General features: G+C 35.9%; 1 long non-coding RNA gene across 2 annotated transcripts; it reads right to left on the reverse strand.

Annotated features, from left to right (window-relative positions):
• Positions 1-1,061: 1,061 nt before the first annotated feature.
• Positions 1,062-8,371, reverse strand: LOC114264222 (uncharacterized). 2 transcript variants are annotated; one of them, XR_014330525.1, is made up of 7 exons: positions 7,688-8,349; positions 7,455-7,589; positions 7,252-7,313; positions 5,977-6,203; positions 5,046-5,225; positions 4,122-4,297; positions 1,062-1,267 (listed from the first exon to the last, which is right to left on the reverse strand). It is a non-coding gene; the product is annotated as an uncharacterized LOC114264222 (long non-coding RNA). The 2 variants fall into 2 exon arrangements; XR_014330526.1 differs by lacking the exon at positions 5,977-6,203 and having other exon boundaries at positions 7,688-8,371.
• Positions 8,372-15,367: the final 6,996 nt, after the last annotated feature.

Genomic DNA, 15,367 nt, shown 5'->3' on the forward strand with positions numbered 1-15,367 from the left:
TTCCTACCGTCGACAGATATAAACACAAATAATGCAATGCACATGCAATTAATTCAGAATTTCCTTTTAAATAGTCATTAGGCATAATTAATCATGTTTAATCAACTAATCATAGGTTTGGGTTGTTATAATAGCGTCGAGCGATCGACATGGGTGTTCACGGACGACGACGATGACCATCGACCTGGGTGTTCATCAACGACCGCCGCTGACTGTTGACCACTGACCTAGGTAGACCATCGTCCACCTCTCTTTAGAATCTCCACCGGCGACGATGTTGCGCACTTGTATATGCACTATAACAAAAAAAGCCTTCGGTGACAGATTGATTTTGTCTCCAAATATCAAATTTTCGTCACTAAAGTGATCTGCGACGAAAAAAATTTGTCACCACATTCGTGGCTTATACGTCGTCACTGAAAGTACCTGGTGACGAAAAACAGTTTCATTGCCTATTTTTCATTTTTGGCGACGAAATATTTCGTCTCCAAATGTTGAATTTTTCGTCATCTAAAACATCAATTTCGTCACCAAAACTAAATAACATTTTATTTTAATTGTTTTTGACGACGAAATATTTTGTCACCAAATATATTTTAGTGACGAAAGTTTTCCTCACCAATGATATGGATTAAGGTGACAAAAAAATTCATCACTAAAATGAGCAAAAAAGAAAATTATTCAATGACAAAAAATATATTGTCACCAAATATTTCAATTTAGCGACGAAATTATTTGTTTCGTACTATATTATTAGTGACAAAATTATTCGTCATGTTTTTTAAAAACTAATAGTGACATTTTTAATTTCGTCACTAATAAAAGTTAAAAAATTTGAAAATGGGGATACTATTTTCTTCTGAAATTTTTTCTTTTCAGTAACAATTCTCTGCGCATTTCAATAACCTGTTCAATAAAATATCTATTATAAATCAATACAAAAATCTGTTCATTTTTTATAAACATCTCAATCGAATTTCAGCACTATCCACAAAAAACGTCTACTAATATCCACAAAAATATAATATCAACCGCATGCGGATTACCAAACACATCTCCTAATATCCAACAACAAATATCTACTAATATCAACAAAAATAAAATATAAAATATCAAGGGCGAATTACCAAACATGCCTTGTAATACCAACAAAAATATAAAATTTACAACACAACCAAAATACATGTAAAGTAATATGAACAAAAACACAAAATGAGCTACCGTCTGCCCTCCAAATTACCAAACATGTCCATATCAAATCTCGAATCTGCAAAAAAACGAAACACACACAAAAAAAAAAAAATGCAAGTTAGACAATTATTATCTTATCCATAAAATATACAATTTAACAAGCATTTCTCGAATTAGTTTTCAAACCGGGAGTCCCGTGCTAGTTTCGTAAGTTTCCAAAACTCACATTGGTCCCTCCCGAAGTGTTTGAGGTGTTCCCCAGGCCGTCTCGTGGCTGTTGCACAATTTTGGCTTCCAATGGCTTATTTTCAAGCTTAAATGTGAAAAAGTGCATTTTTCGACTTAGTTTTCAAACCGGGAGTCCCGTGCTGGTTCCGTAAGTTTCCACAACTCACATTGGTCCCTCCCGACGTGTTTGACGTGTTCCCTGAGCCGTCTCGTGGCTGTTGCACGATTTTGGCCTCCAATGGTCTATTTTGAAGCTTAAGTGTGAAAAAGTATATTTTTTGACTTAGTTTTCAAATCGGGAGTCCCATGCTAGTTCCGTAAGTTTCCACAACTCACATTGGTCCCTCCTGAGGTGTTTGACGTTTTCCCCGAACCGTCTCGTGGTTGTTGCACGATTTTGACTTCCGATGGCCTACTTTTCAAGCTTAAGTGTGAAAAAGTGCATTTTTTGACTTAGTTTTCAAATCGGAAATCCCGTGCTTGTTCCATAAGTTTCCACAACTCACATTGGTCCCTCCCGACATGTTTGACGTGTTCCCCGGGCCATCTCGTGGCTGTTGCACGATTTTGACTTCAGTGGCCTATTTTGAAGCTTAAGTGTGAAAAAGTGCATTTTTCGACTTAGTTTTCAAACTGGGAGTCCCGTACTAGTTCCGTAAGTTTCTGCAACTTATGTCGGTCCCGCCCGACATGTTTGAGGTATTCCCCAGGCCGTCTCGTGGCTGTTGCACAATTTTGGCCTCCGATGGCCTATTTTTCAAGCTTAAGTGTGAAAAATTGCATCTTTGGACTTAATTTTTGAACCAGGAGTCCCGTGCTAGTTCCGTAAGTTTTCACAACTTACTTTGGTCCCTCCCGAGGTGTTTAAGGTATTACCCGAGCCGTCTCGTGGTTGGTACACGATTTTGGCCCCCGAAGGCCTATCTTCAAGCTTAAGTGTGAAAAAATGCAATTTTGGACTTAGTTTTCAAACCGGAAATCTCGTGTTAGTTCTGTAAGTTTCCACAACTCACATTGGTCTTTCTCGACGTGTTTGAGGTATTCCCCAGGCCATCTCGTGGCTGTTGCATGATTTTGGCCTCTGATGGCCTATTTTTCAAGCTTAAGTGTAAAAAAGTACATTTTTCGACTTAGTTTTTGAACCGAGAGTCCCGTGCTAATTCTGTAAGTTTCTATAACTTACTATGGTCCCTCCCACGATTTAGTGGTGTTACCCGGGCCGTCTCGTGGCTGTTACACGATTTTAGCCTCCGATGGCCTATTTTTCAAGCTTAAGTGTGAAAAAGTACATTTTTGGACTTAATTTTCAAACCGGGAGTCCCGTGCTAGTTCCGTAAGTTTCCACAACTTACTTTGATCCCTCCCGAGGTGTTTGAGGTGTTACCCAGGCCGTCTCGTGGCTGTTACAAGATTTAGCCCTCCGATGGCCTATTTTCAAGCTTAAGTGTGAAAAAGTGCATTTGTGGACTTAGTTTTCAAACCGAGAGTCCCGTGCTAGTTCTGTAAGTTTCCACAACTCACATTGGTCCCTCCCGAGGTGTTTGAGGTGTTCCCCAAGCCATCTCATGGCTGTTGCACGATTTTGGCCTCCGATAGCCTATTTTCAAGCTTTAGTATGAAAAAGTGCATTTTTCGACTTAGTTTTCGAACCGGGAGTTCCGTGCTAGTTCCGTAAGTTTCCACAACATACTTTGGTCCCTCCCAAGGTGTATGAGGTGTTAACCGGGCCGTCTCGTGGCTGTTACACGATTTAGCCCTCCGATGGCCTATTTTAAAGCTTAAACGTTGAAAAAGTGCATTTTTTAACTTAGTTTCATGCCTACGTGTTTGGTACACTGATCACTGGAATTAAGAGAAATAAAAAGTCATTCCATCAAAATGTTAATTCCCATGTTTGGTTGACTAAAAAAAATAATTAAAAATACATTAAAAATGGGATCATCATAATGTGCAAAGTACATCAACGCCATGAAATTGCTGACCAAAAACAAATATAAAAAACAAGTCAAGAAAATTTAAATCCAAAAGGAACAATGCATCTAAGGTCAGTCAGTCAACAAAGAAAGCAAGACAAAGAAGTAAAATATGGCAATAAAAGTAAATAGTTGTAACTGACAAGATCCAAATCTAAGATTCACAAGCAATGGAAGGTCGTGTGGATTTGTATGAATTTAAGAACATGACAAGGGAAGTATAATATTTACAGATATGAATGATAGTGGTCATATTTGTGTATCTGCATCAATATACACACATATTTGATGACAACTTCTATGGACAAATGAAGATGTCAACGAAAGGATATGAATTTATTTAATTTAACTGAGTCTATAACCCTTGATAGAGCAGCATGACAAAAATGATTCATGTAGCCAACCCAACTTGATTAGGACACAAGGCTTAGTTTGGTTTGGTTTGGTTCCTGTTGTTACAATAAATTACTATGTGAAAGTAGTATTTTTCTCTTATTAAAGATGAAGGGTCAAAGAATGTTTGTACGCAAAGTTGCTGATGGCTGACAAAAGGTATAGGTGTGGTGATAATGGCGATGACAGTAGAGGAAAAAAAGAGGTGGCCCTTGGCAGTGACAGACATTGAATAAATAAAGTGGTGTTGATGATGACAGCAATTAAAATATTGAACTTTAAGCTTATTTCAGAACAACATTTCAGGAATCATTACTTAAGAATCTCAAAAATCACCTTTCATAAGTTTCTTCTTCACGTGAATTTCTAGATGAAGAAAGCCAATTCACGTCCCAAAAATTTGAGCAGTGGAATGAATCTCGATGTCCATCCAAACAAACACGATATTTTCCAGATATTGGTTCTGCTACATATCTAGAAAAAGCTGCCTACTAGACATGGAGGGGGTATACCTACACAAGACAACCAATTAATTAGAGAAATGTTGCAATTATTAAATTATATAAGTGTACAATGTGAGATATAATTGGCCATCATATCGCATACCACACCACATGTTCAACACTAATTGACACACAAACAGTGACTTGAACTTCCAAGAGGAGTCAAGCTATGCATGCAAAACAATACTAGAGAGACATTTTAAATATAACATGTATTCAATACAATATTCAAGCTTCAAATGTTTATCATATATGATAAGCTCATTTGGTATTTGAAATTACTCATTCAATTTTCAAAAGACATTCTAAATGGTAATCAAAATCCACATGTTTTAGTTAGATGATACTTTAATAGTTTCAAATTGATCATTCATATCATCTAGGTAGATTATTTGTCCACTCATGATGAATCCAGCAAGTTAAAGCTTTAGTGCAGCTACACTTTCTGAATTTCATCAACTTTATGGTTACCTGGGCATTTGGTCTATAAGAGCTCCACATCTGAGCCAATCCAGTCCAATTGGCTAGTCCAAACTGGTTTTTTGACAAATTGATGACTTTGGAACATTATATTTTTATCCGAGCCTTTCTACTTTATTCTTCAAAGAATTATGTAAATTAGATGGTCAATTTTGGCCATTATATTAGCTACAGTAAATCAAATAATGGGAAAGCCCAATTGCACTTGTAGAGAACAAAGTTAAATGATAAAGAAGCTCCTTCAGGTACCAGATTTAACAAAGTGATGTAAGCTCACCTTGAATAAGATAATTCACTTTCACAAGTTGAGATTTCTGGAGTTGACTCTGAAAGACCTCGCGTCTTATTAGGCAAATGCTGATTGTGATATTCATTTTGTCAAACATCAGTGGCTTCAATGGGTGAATTGCTTTCACAAAGAATGTTGTCGTCTGACAATAACCTCTTTAAAAATGTTCTACACACATACAAAATGTAGACTTATTAAACATTTTGAAAAAAACCTCATTTTGTGTCATATAGTTTAATAGATATCATATCACAAATATAATATTTCCAACATACTTACATACATAGTAATGGATGAACTTAAAAAGAGCATTCAAAGAGGATATCTCCAGTGTATAAAATTTGCAGACAATACAAATTTAGTTGACGAAACAAGAAAATGAGAAAACTTTAAGCTAAAATTGTGGAGAGATATTTCAAAATCTAAAAGTTTAGATTTAAGTAGGACTAGGATAGACTATAAGAATTGTAACTAGCAAAACTAGAAATAGGGATTAAGATAGAGTACAAATTGGTGGGTTTATAGAGTTTAACAAAGAAGTCTTCATTAGCATTAAGTCTTTTATCTCCAACATTGCATTAAAGGAGGCATATAATTCACGAGTCTGCCGAAGCTTTTTCTGCATATTAAGCAGAGGGTGAATACATTTGGTTAATTTAGTTAAGATTGGAGGCAATATGAAATTCATAAAAGAAAATGTAACAGAACTAACCAACCATGGTATTTCCATACCACATTTCTTTAGCTAGCTGCTGGAGTTCAAAGTGATCATCAGTCAAAAGTAACCTTGATTCTCAACAAGTACAATACAATTCTAGAAGTCAGCAACCATGATTTAATGGTATAAAAATAGCCTCATCACCATAAAACCAAGAAAGAAAAACTTGAAAGAACTATATGGGATAGGAAACAAATTAACCTGGAAGCAAGATAAGCCTTTGATGTCACCTTTAGTGACAAATAGCCATGCTTAGCAACGGTTCATCCAAAAACCACACTCAAATCAAACCAATTCCATTGTTCCACAGTCGGTCATTAACCAAGACAAAACTGACATTGAACTCTACTACTATTGGCCAAAACAATTGAGGACTTGCGTAAATCTCATTTCACATCCAATATCCATTATGAAGATGCTAGAAAACCCTAAAGAAGAACAAAAAGAGTAAAAAATAAATTTTCCCACTTGATGTAGAATCTATTTACGACTTAACTCCAACAAGACAAAATTCCTAAACAAACGAATCAAATTGTAACTTAAAAAAATTACAACCCAACTCAATATAGACCTCTTAGAATAAAATGACTTTAACCAAAAAACCCATTATAAGTAAATAGAAACTTTTATGAGCATATAAATCCAATAAAAATTAAATTAATCAATTTGCTTCCACCACCATAAAGTTTCTAAACAAAAGCACTGAAAATCCCAGAAAAGGCGTCTGATCCAGTCAAAGAGTTGAACTTTCAAAATATAAAGACTAACGAATTATAATAAATTCAAGCTGATGAGACCAATTAAACTCCAATAACATCTTCCATGATAAAATAAATAAAAAATAAAAAAAATAAAAACACAAAACAAACCAAAAAAAATAGAAAAACAAACTAACTCCACCACCAAACATTGCACTAATACATCCAGATTAGCAATAGCATCAAAGTGGTTATTCAGAAAGAAAAAGGGGCAGTGTAACTTACAAGTCACTTATCACGAGCATAGAGGACAGTATTTAACATATTCTCAAACAATAAAAAATATCCCATCCACTCTGAAATAATGATATCCACTTGAGCAACTGGAAGCTCAATTTCCTCAACTTTTCCACTTGATTTGCCTGTATGGAATTTTGTTCTTGCTCCCCCGGAATTTCCATATTGGCCACATATATTTGGGATTTTCTTCATTTAAGATAATGAATATGAGATTGTCAAATAGGAAAAAGTTGTGTGTATAACTTTGTCTCTCTCAACAAAAATTCTCGCTCAGCCCTCCTAAAGCAAGTGATTGTTTTCTATCTCAAATGATACCTACCCATTAGGTGGTTTTTATGTGGATCAATCTTGTTATTGAACAGTTATGAATGCCAAATACCCACATTGAAAGTGTACTGATAAACCAGTAAAATGTCCCAAATAAATCCAGAAATTGTATACACAGTGAATACAGAAAGTAGTGATAAAGATCACATACAGTAGGCACATCACTGCCAACACAAGCAATGGAAGCTGTCTTCACTCCTGCTCGAACACCCTCTGCAAATTCCAGAAACACCATTCAATAGCAACCCATGATCAATAAAAAAATAATAGCATTGGTCAAACTAAACCCATGAACCATACATAATTTCTGGTTTTCTCATCAACCAAACACTCAAAAACTAGTCAGAAACAAACCTTGAGTGTGCCGGCGTGAATTCAGAATCTTTTGATCCTCAGTCGGTGAAGCAATCAAAAGCGAATATCTTTGGTTTGCCCAAGCGTCCCTCATCGTCGATGGAATTCCCATTTCGGTCTCGGATTTTTGAAGCTCTATTTAGATTAAATTGAATAGAATAAACGTCGAAATCTGAGAGGATTAGAGAGAGTTTGAAGGGGATTGAGGAAATGAGAGTATTTCGGTTTCTTACAATAAATAAATGAATAAATCTAGGACCAACTCTCGTTTGAAAAAAACAAAAACATAATAGAGTGAACATGTGTCTTCGGCGGTGGCACTGAAGAGGGAGTAGCTAGGGTAGAGAGCAAGGAGGGCAGAGAGTGAACATGTGTTTCTCAATGTCTGTCCCTCTTCCTACTACTACCAATACCATCTTTCTCAAACTTCTTCCACTTTCCATCCTCGAAATCATCGTAGTCCGACTTTTCCCTCACAAAATCCCTTCTTCCCCATCATCCTCTTCCCTGATAATCAGGAGTGCTCTCCTCAGCCGTCGTGTTCTTCTTGATGAGTTGTTTCCGAGGCTTCGGCTTGACATCCGAATCGTTGTAAATTGGGGTCGGAGAGGGGCTTTGAGGGAATCGAAGGGCCTTGTAGAGATGATGGAAGTTGATGATTTGAGAGTGGTTTTGAGAGAGAGAGAGAGAGAGAGAGAGCCTTTTTTCTTTCTCTTCAAATAGGAATTTTCTCTCAAATTAGGGCTCAAAATGGTGAAGTGAAGTAGATCAACAGTGGGAAGATTGAGGGGGAAGGGACAGATCGGAGACGAGAAGGGTGAGGATGTAAATCGGCAATGGAGGAGCATCGATGGTAAGAGTTCTATTCCATCAGTTGCTTTCATTAATGTTGGGGCTGAAGATGTATATGTTATTTTTCTTATATATATATATATTTTTTGGTGAATTGGCGCCACAAAATTTCATTTTGGTGCCTTTTATATATATATCATACAATTCACAATATGTATTGTGCGCCGTAAAAAGGTAATATTCTTAACGGCAGGCGATGTGTGCGTTGTAAAAAGTGTAATACTTTTAATGATGAGCGTTGTGTGCGCTGTGAAAAGTATTCACTTTTCATGACTGGCATATGTGCGTCGTGTATAATTAATGTATTAACGACATTCTATATGTACGTCGTAGAAAGTTTTATTATTTACGGCGTGCATTGCAAGTCGCAAAAAAATCATTGTTATTACCATTCACGGCCTACGCAATAGACACACCGTGGCTGGAAAAGTATTTACGACGTGCAAAAAAAACAAGTCGTAAAAGTGAGAAATTACGACATGCATTTATTGTATGCCGTTGATGTGGTGCCGTAAAAAGTTAGTTTTATTGTAGTGAACCCCTTCGATTGCGTCTCCCCAATTTCAGAGAATGGTTGCTGGTTTGCGATAGTGATATCAATGGCGGTGGTCATCGTGTACTCATGTACCGATGGTCGTGGAGAGAGAGAGACAGAGAGAGAGAGAAAGAGAGAGAGGGGGCGAAGGAGAAGGAGGGCGTGACAAAGAGACACAGGAGTGATAGAGAGAGAATAAGAAGCACTTTTTTTTTTTTTGTTATTTTTTTTTTTTGGGTCCATTAGCCACGACAACAAAGGCCATGGCAAAAAAAATCTTTTTGCGATGGGGATAGAAAGCCGTCTAAAAAAAAAGGTCTTTTACGACGGTTAATGGTTTGCCATCACAAAAACCATCCAACATATCATTTCCTATTTTCGAGACAGGAATTGCTATCGCAAAAAGTGACCATTAGCGACGAGATATTAATCGTCACAAAAGGTTACTTTTTGCGACAGAAAATATACCGTCGCTAAAAGTTCCGTGTCATATATCCATTTTTCTAGTAGTGTTAGGGTTGGGTGTGAAGGTATATGTGAATCGAAGAAGACATAGAGAGGAAGACAGAGACAGACACACACACACGCACATAGAGAGAGGGAGAGCGAAATAGAGGACATACCTTCTCGAGACAAAGTGACGGTGGTGCTAACCCTTACGGTGTGCTCGTCTAACCCTTGTGTTGTGCTCGTTTAACCCTCGCAAATAGAGGCGTGAGGCGTGAGAGAGAAGAGACACAAAGACGTGAGGCGTGAGAAAAGAGAAAGGGAGACAGAGAGGGAGAGAGAGTGACTGAGGTAGACAAAGCGAAAAATAGACCGTGAGTGAGAGAGAGACAGACCGAGAGTGAGAGAATACCTGTGAGGATGTGGTGGTGGTGATCTGCGGACGGTGGTGGTAGTGGTGGGGGTGGCGGTGGCGAGCGGCGTTGGTGGTGTGCGCTGAGGTGAGGTCATATAGGGTGAGGTTTGGTGGTCAAATCTGTGTGTGAGAAGAAGAACTGATATATCTAAGGCGCAAATATATTCATTTCCCTCTAAAAACCTTTAGCAACTCAACCATTTATTTGGTGACAAAATTATTTCCTCACTAAAAGATAAAATTATTAGCCACAAAAATAGTTTTCTCACTAAATAATATTAAAATATTAAAAATTATTGGTGATGAAAATATATTCGTCATTAATAATTTTATTATTGGTGACCAATTTTTTCCTCACCAAAAGTCTGAAAATTTTGGCGCCATCCGAAAAATTAGCGGGAAAATCTTTATTGACAAAAAAAATATAAATAATGACGAAAAATAATTTCGTCACCTAATTTTTTTATTATGTATGTAGATTGGTGACGAAATTTTATTTTTGTTTCTAACAATGGTACATTTTGAGACGAAAAATTATTTTCTTCACTAAAAGGTACGTCTTTCGTGACAAAATTTATTTTCGTCATTAGTTTTCGTCTCTAAAGACACTTTTTGTTGTAGTGATGGACGATGTGATTGCACTTATGCTTGGAAGTTTTATCCTCGCTCTTACTGTTGAGCATTACAACATTCATAGGAGATTGGCTTTGAATTAAGGTTCTTTTGCTTAATAGGTTGTTGATTATGTTTTTTTGCTTTTTGTGTTTTGTGTTTTGTGTTCTGATTTCTAGTTTGAATCTTTCTAATAATGATTCATTCTGATTCATCGTTCTGTTTATTCAATTGCAAAAGGCTAAAGGATTATTTTTTTTTGGTTGTGTGGCCAATTTTTTTGAATTGATGCATTGTAGGTGTTTGTTGAAAGTCCACAATAGAATAGAAAAACAGTTTGTATGATTTTGGTGGAAAATGAGTTTTGATGTGACTAAATTTTAGATTGAATGTAATGACAAAATCAAACAGAAATCTTTAATAGTGGAAAACATAGATGCTCTTCACTACATGTAATAACTAGATTGCACATTGAACAAAATGAGAAAGCAGAATGATTGACCCATTGATTGAATCGTGGAAGATGATGATTCTTTTGTTTCAGAGTACCCTTTACAAAGAATGACCTCAACGTTGTTTTTTTTCTTTCTTTTGTGTGTGTGTGTTTGTGTGTTGTTGGAGAAACAAAAATCAGACCATCACTGCACTCAATTATCTGCTTGCATTAATCCTGGTTTAGAGAGAGACCAATTTCAGTCTGAGAGAGAGAGAGGAGAAAAAAGGTGTGAGGCCCTTGAAAATTTTATTTTCTTAAAAGTCCCTCAATTTTGGGAAATTGTAATGAAGACCCTTGATTTCCTAAATAATTTCAACTTTAACCCTAGAAGCGAAAACTCGCAAACCCTAATTGATTTCGGTAACTTAAGAATTATTTCTAATATTCTAATACTGATTAATTGACTCTCTAAATATGGAATTACTACTTAAAACCCTAGATTTTTTTGGTTTTCATCATATTCATCGGTTGATAGCTTTTTTTTTTTTCAAAACAAGAAATCTAAGCCGAATTATATTCTCTAACCCTAATTTAGTTTAATTCTACACTTAAATAAATGTTATAATTCATAAATTAAATCCAAAGCCCTCACATTTTTATTAAATTACTAATTGACCCCAAAATAGTACTATTATATATATATATATATACTTGTACCTTTAAAACCTATTTTATATACCATATTTTGAAATTTCCATCAATTGTACACAAGAAAAAAATAAAATAATCCCCTCAAATCCACCCCACATGGCTAGCCACCATAGGAAAGATAAATATATAGAACTTTTTAAAACATAATCCATGAATTCATGGAAAAGTTTGCTAGTATGCCCAAAACATGGAATTTTGTTTCCACCCCAAGTTTCATCCTAACCAAAGCCAAACTAGATTATGATTAATTTCATAATTAAGGCCTCTAATCATCTATTATTTTATTAAGTTCAAAATAAATCCAAAATATCCAATCCATTTCCAACTAATGGGCACTTTGGACCTTTAGCACCAATTTTAGTAAAAATACAACCTCTCCCTTAGCATTTTGCACACAAGAACACACACACACACACACACACACACACACACACACACACACACACATAAACACCCTATTCGGCTGAGAGGAAGAGAGGGCAAGGGAGTGAGCTTGGTGGAGGAAATGAGAGAAAGAGAAGGTTTTGTTAGCAAACCAACCAAACCTCAAGTAAACCATATCACCATCTCTCCTTCTATTTCCTCTTTCAAATACATGTTATTAGAGATTTAAAATCATATTTTCAGATGTGTTGTAATGATGTTCATGTGTTCAAAGTTGATGAATTGGGCTTTGATCCTTCTTCTACTTATATTTCCTCTTAATAGATACAAAACTACTTTTTTCTTCCCATATCTCACATTATTTCTAAAGGCATACCATCACTGAAAAAATTTGAGTTATTGATACATTACTTAGTATGTTTTCATCACAAAAGAAGTGAAAAATTTCCCTTAGTTGGTCTGTTTTCTCACCAATTTTCTTATTTTGAGTATTGTGTATGAAAAACCTATTTTACAGCCAACTTTCAAAAATTCTAGGAAAATGTAAAAAAATCTCCTAGAACTTAGTTTTATGTCAAGAACTTCCTCAAAAAGTTAGCTTTCAAGGAAAATTGGTTTCACTGAAAAAGAGTGAGTGGTTTGTAAGAAAATCCAATTTTTGTAACTGTCGACGAATTTGGACAGCGTTTGAGTGTTTCTTAAATAACTAAAAATATAGAAAAGCTACTCCATTTCTGAAAAATGTTCTGAAAACTAGATAAAATTCTCTACAAACCATAAGAAGGCCAGGCTCAAGAAAAATCTGAAATGGTTCTTTTAATTCCAATATTTAAATGGTACTAAATCTAGAAATTTAGTTTGGCATTAGTGTTTTATGCTCTTGTGTTCATGAATATGCTTATTAATATATGATTATGTCTTGGTATGATATTACATATTTCATGGTTATATACCTTTTATTTTAGTTCTTCAGTAATGCTCATACTTATGCAAATTTATTCTCTTGTTATTTGCTTGTGCTAACTAACTTAAAACATTAATCTAAATGGAAAACTTAAAGGGTGGCTAATAGGGTTTTGATCACATGAGTATTGTTATGAGATATAGTTATGTTTAAATTGAATTGGTTAGAGGGACCTGTTCTCTTTTGAAAGTTAAAGTCTTGCGCAAGTGGTTGTTTTGGAACCCTCGAACAGAGCGGTTGTATTTGGACCCTAGGTGTTTTGGTGTGAGGAGGGAATGGGCAAGGCCCTATTTTATCGTCTCTTTTGAGGTTCTTGGTTGGCGCTACATGGTATGTAACTGTTGGTAGGTATTCGAGGTAAGGTTTACAAAGCAGCAAAAAAGGGAGCATATCAAATAATTTGCGTCTGATTCTTGTAGTTGGGAGAATGAAATCTCTTTGGGGGATTTTTAGACTACTAACAACTAACCTTGTAACCTTCGTTATTTACTTGAATATCATGTTTTTTCCCCATATTGTTGTAATGGCTATTGTGTATTAGATAGGGGAAAAAGGAACGGGGTGTGTGTGCGTTTACTGGGCATTCAATGCTCATGGCATTTCAAGCCAGGTACCGAAGATGATTTTGCAACAGAAAATGACGAGCCATAAACTTTCGAAGACTTTTGGTTGTCTTAGAGAAGCTAGAATTTTTGTGTTGTTAAGTCCATCTGAAGTTTTATTTTTGGGTGTAATATGGATAAAACTATCTTTTGTAACCAAGGGCATTTTGTATATATTCTCTTATTATTATCATATGCTTGTCTTTTTAAAAACTAATATAGTTTCCTACGTTACTTATGAGACCTTACGTCAATGCCTTTTAAGATCTGTGAAAAGGGTAGCGTGCTACCTAAGGAAACTGGAGTTAGAAGGGAGGCTAAATTGACTCCTCCGGCAATCTAGGATTTTACTTGGTCATTGGCCATAGGACTTGTTAGTGAATTTCCCTTAACTACAACTCTTGGTGTAGATTTTGGGGGCATCACAAAAGGTCTTTGTGCATGTGAGTCCAAAATAGAGAAAGAGGTACCAATACATTCGGGCCATCTAGGGGCTAATATTCAAGTTACAAATCATTTTTCTTTTCTTAAGAAGCCTGGCTCGTTGAGTGAACTATGGTGATTTGCAAGCAAAAGAGACACCGCAAAGTCATCAATTAAGCAAATAGTGATATTGATAGTGTATTATTACTAAGAGGGTAATTTATATGAAAATTGGGCCGAGCTGGGTAATGGGCCGTTATGGGCCACAGTGCGAAGGGTTGAGTAAAAAGGCCATGAAGTTACTCCGGCCCAAGAGAGGTGTAAAGTTACTCCAGTCCCAAGAAGGTTAGCTCGGTCACCATACTAAAACTTATACCGGTCATGGGGCAGTATGGTTAGCTCGGTCTAAACCTTGCTAAAAATTAGCTCGGTTTAGACTTACCACGGTTTGTACAGGAGGAACTGAGGTAAGGGCAGTAAAAGGACGAACTGAACTAAGGATAGTTCGGTCTGTTCTACGGCTAAGCATAGCCATGTGCACCTCGGCCACATTGGAGTCCAACCATGGTAAAACCATCTCATTTGGTTTAAACAGTGAGGGGTGTTGGAGGATAGACATTATCTTTCAGGAGTATGAATCCTTGGAGGACTCTACATGGAGGAGTAAAAGTCCTACTTGGATTGTGCCACACGGAACCTATAAAAGCTCACAAACATCACTTATGGAGAGGTAACACAACTTTGATTCCTGAATACACAGAGCTTTTGTCTACTTGTGTATTTTGCTGACTTAGGCATCGGAGGGGTTTCCGGCACACACCCGCCGGCTAGCTCACGTTTGTGTTTTCAGGGAGTAAAGCGACGACGTTTGGAGGAATGCAGACTTGATCAACAGGATTATACGAGAAGGTTTATTTCTTTCCCGTACAATTACTATTCAATAAAATTTATATATAGTAAGTGAATTTTACTTTCAATTGTCATATGTACATAGTATAAAATACATAACAAAAAAAATATTAAATAATAATACCAATAAGGTAGTATATATCACAATTACATTCAATTTTCCCCCCCTATGTATGGCCTCTAACATTCAACCAACGCTTTAATAATTTCAGCTTAGTGGCAACATTGGATTAAAACCTTATATTTTATCAAAAAAATGTAGTGCACCTCTAAAAAGATGCACATTTTAAAAAAATTATGGATAATAAGAATTTTTGTGTTGAAAATTACAATTTTTATGATAAAAATTATGAATAATGAAGTTATAGTGTGCACTCATATAGACTCACTATCAAAGTTTCAAATAATTAGAAATTGTGTTGAGCATGTCTTCTAGAACAATTGTACTCCTATCTGAATGGTATTTTTGCTAGGCCAGTAATCCACCATTATAAATAACTTACTCTCCAAAGGCTATGGTATAATTAAATTTTCTACGTGTCCATTAAGGCCATATTTGATTCCACAACACTAATAGTGAGGTATTAATAATCCAATCAAATTAGTGTAGTATTCACAATCCC

Source organism: Camellia sinensis, chromosome 5 (assembly GCF_055761805.1).
Source record: "Camellia sinensis isolate YWXY chromosome 5, ASM5576180v1, whole genome shotgun sequence".
In the NCBI taxonomy this organism is placed as follows: Eukaryota; Viridiplantae; Streptophyta; class Magnoliopsida; order Ericales; family Theaceae; genus Camellia; species Camellia sinensis.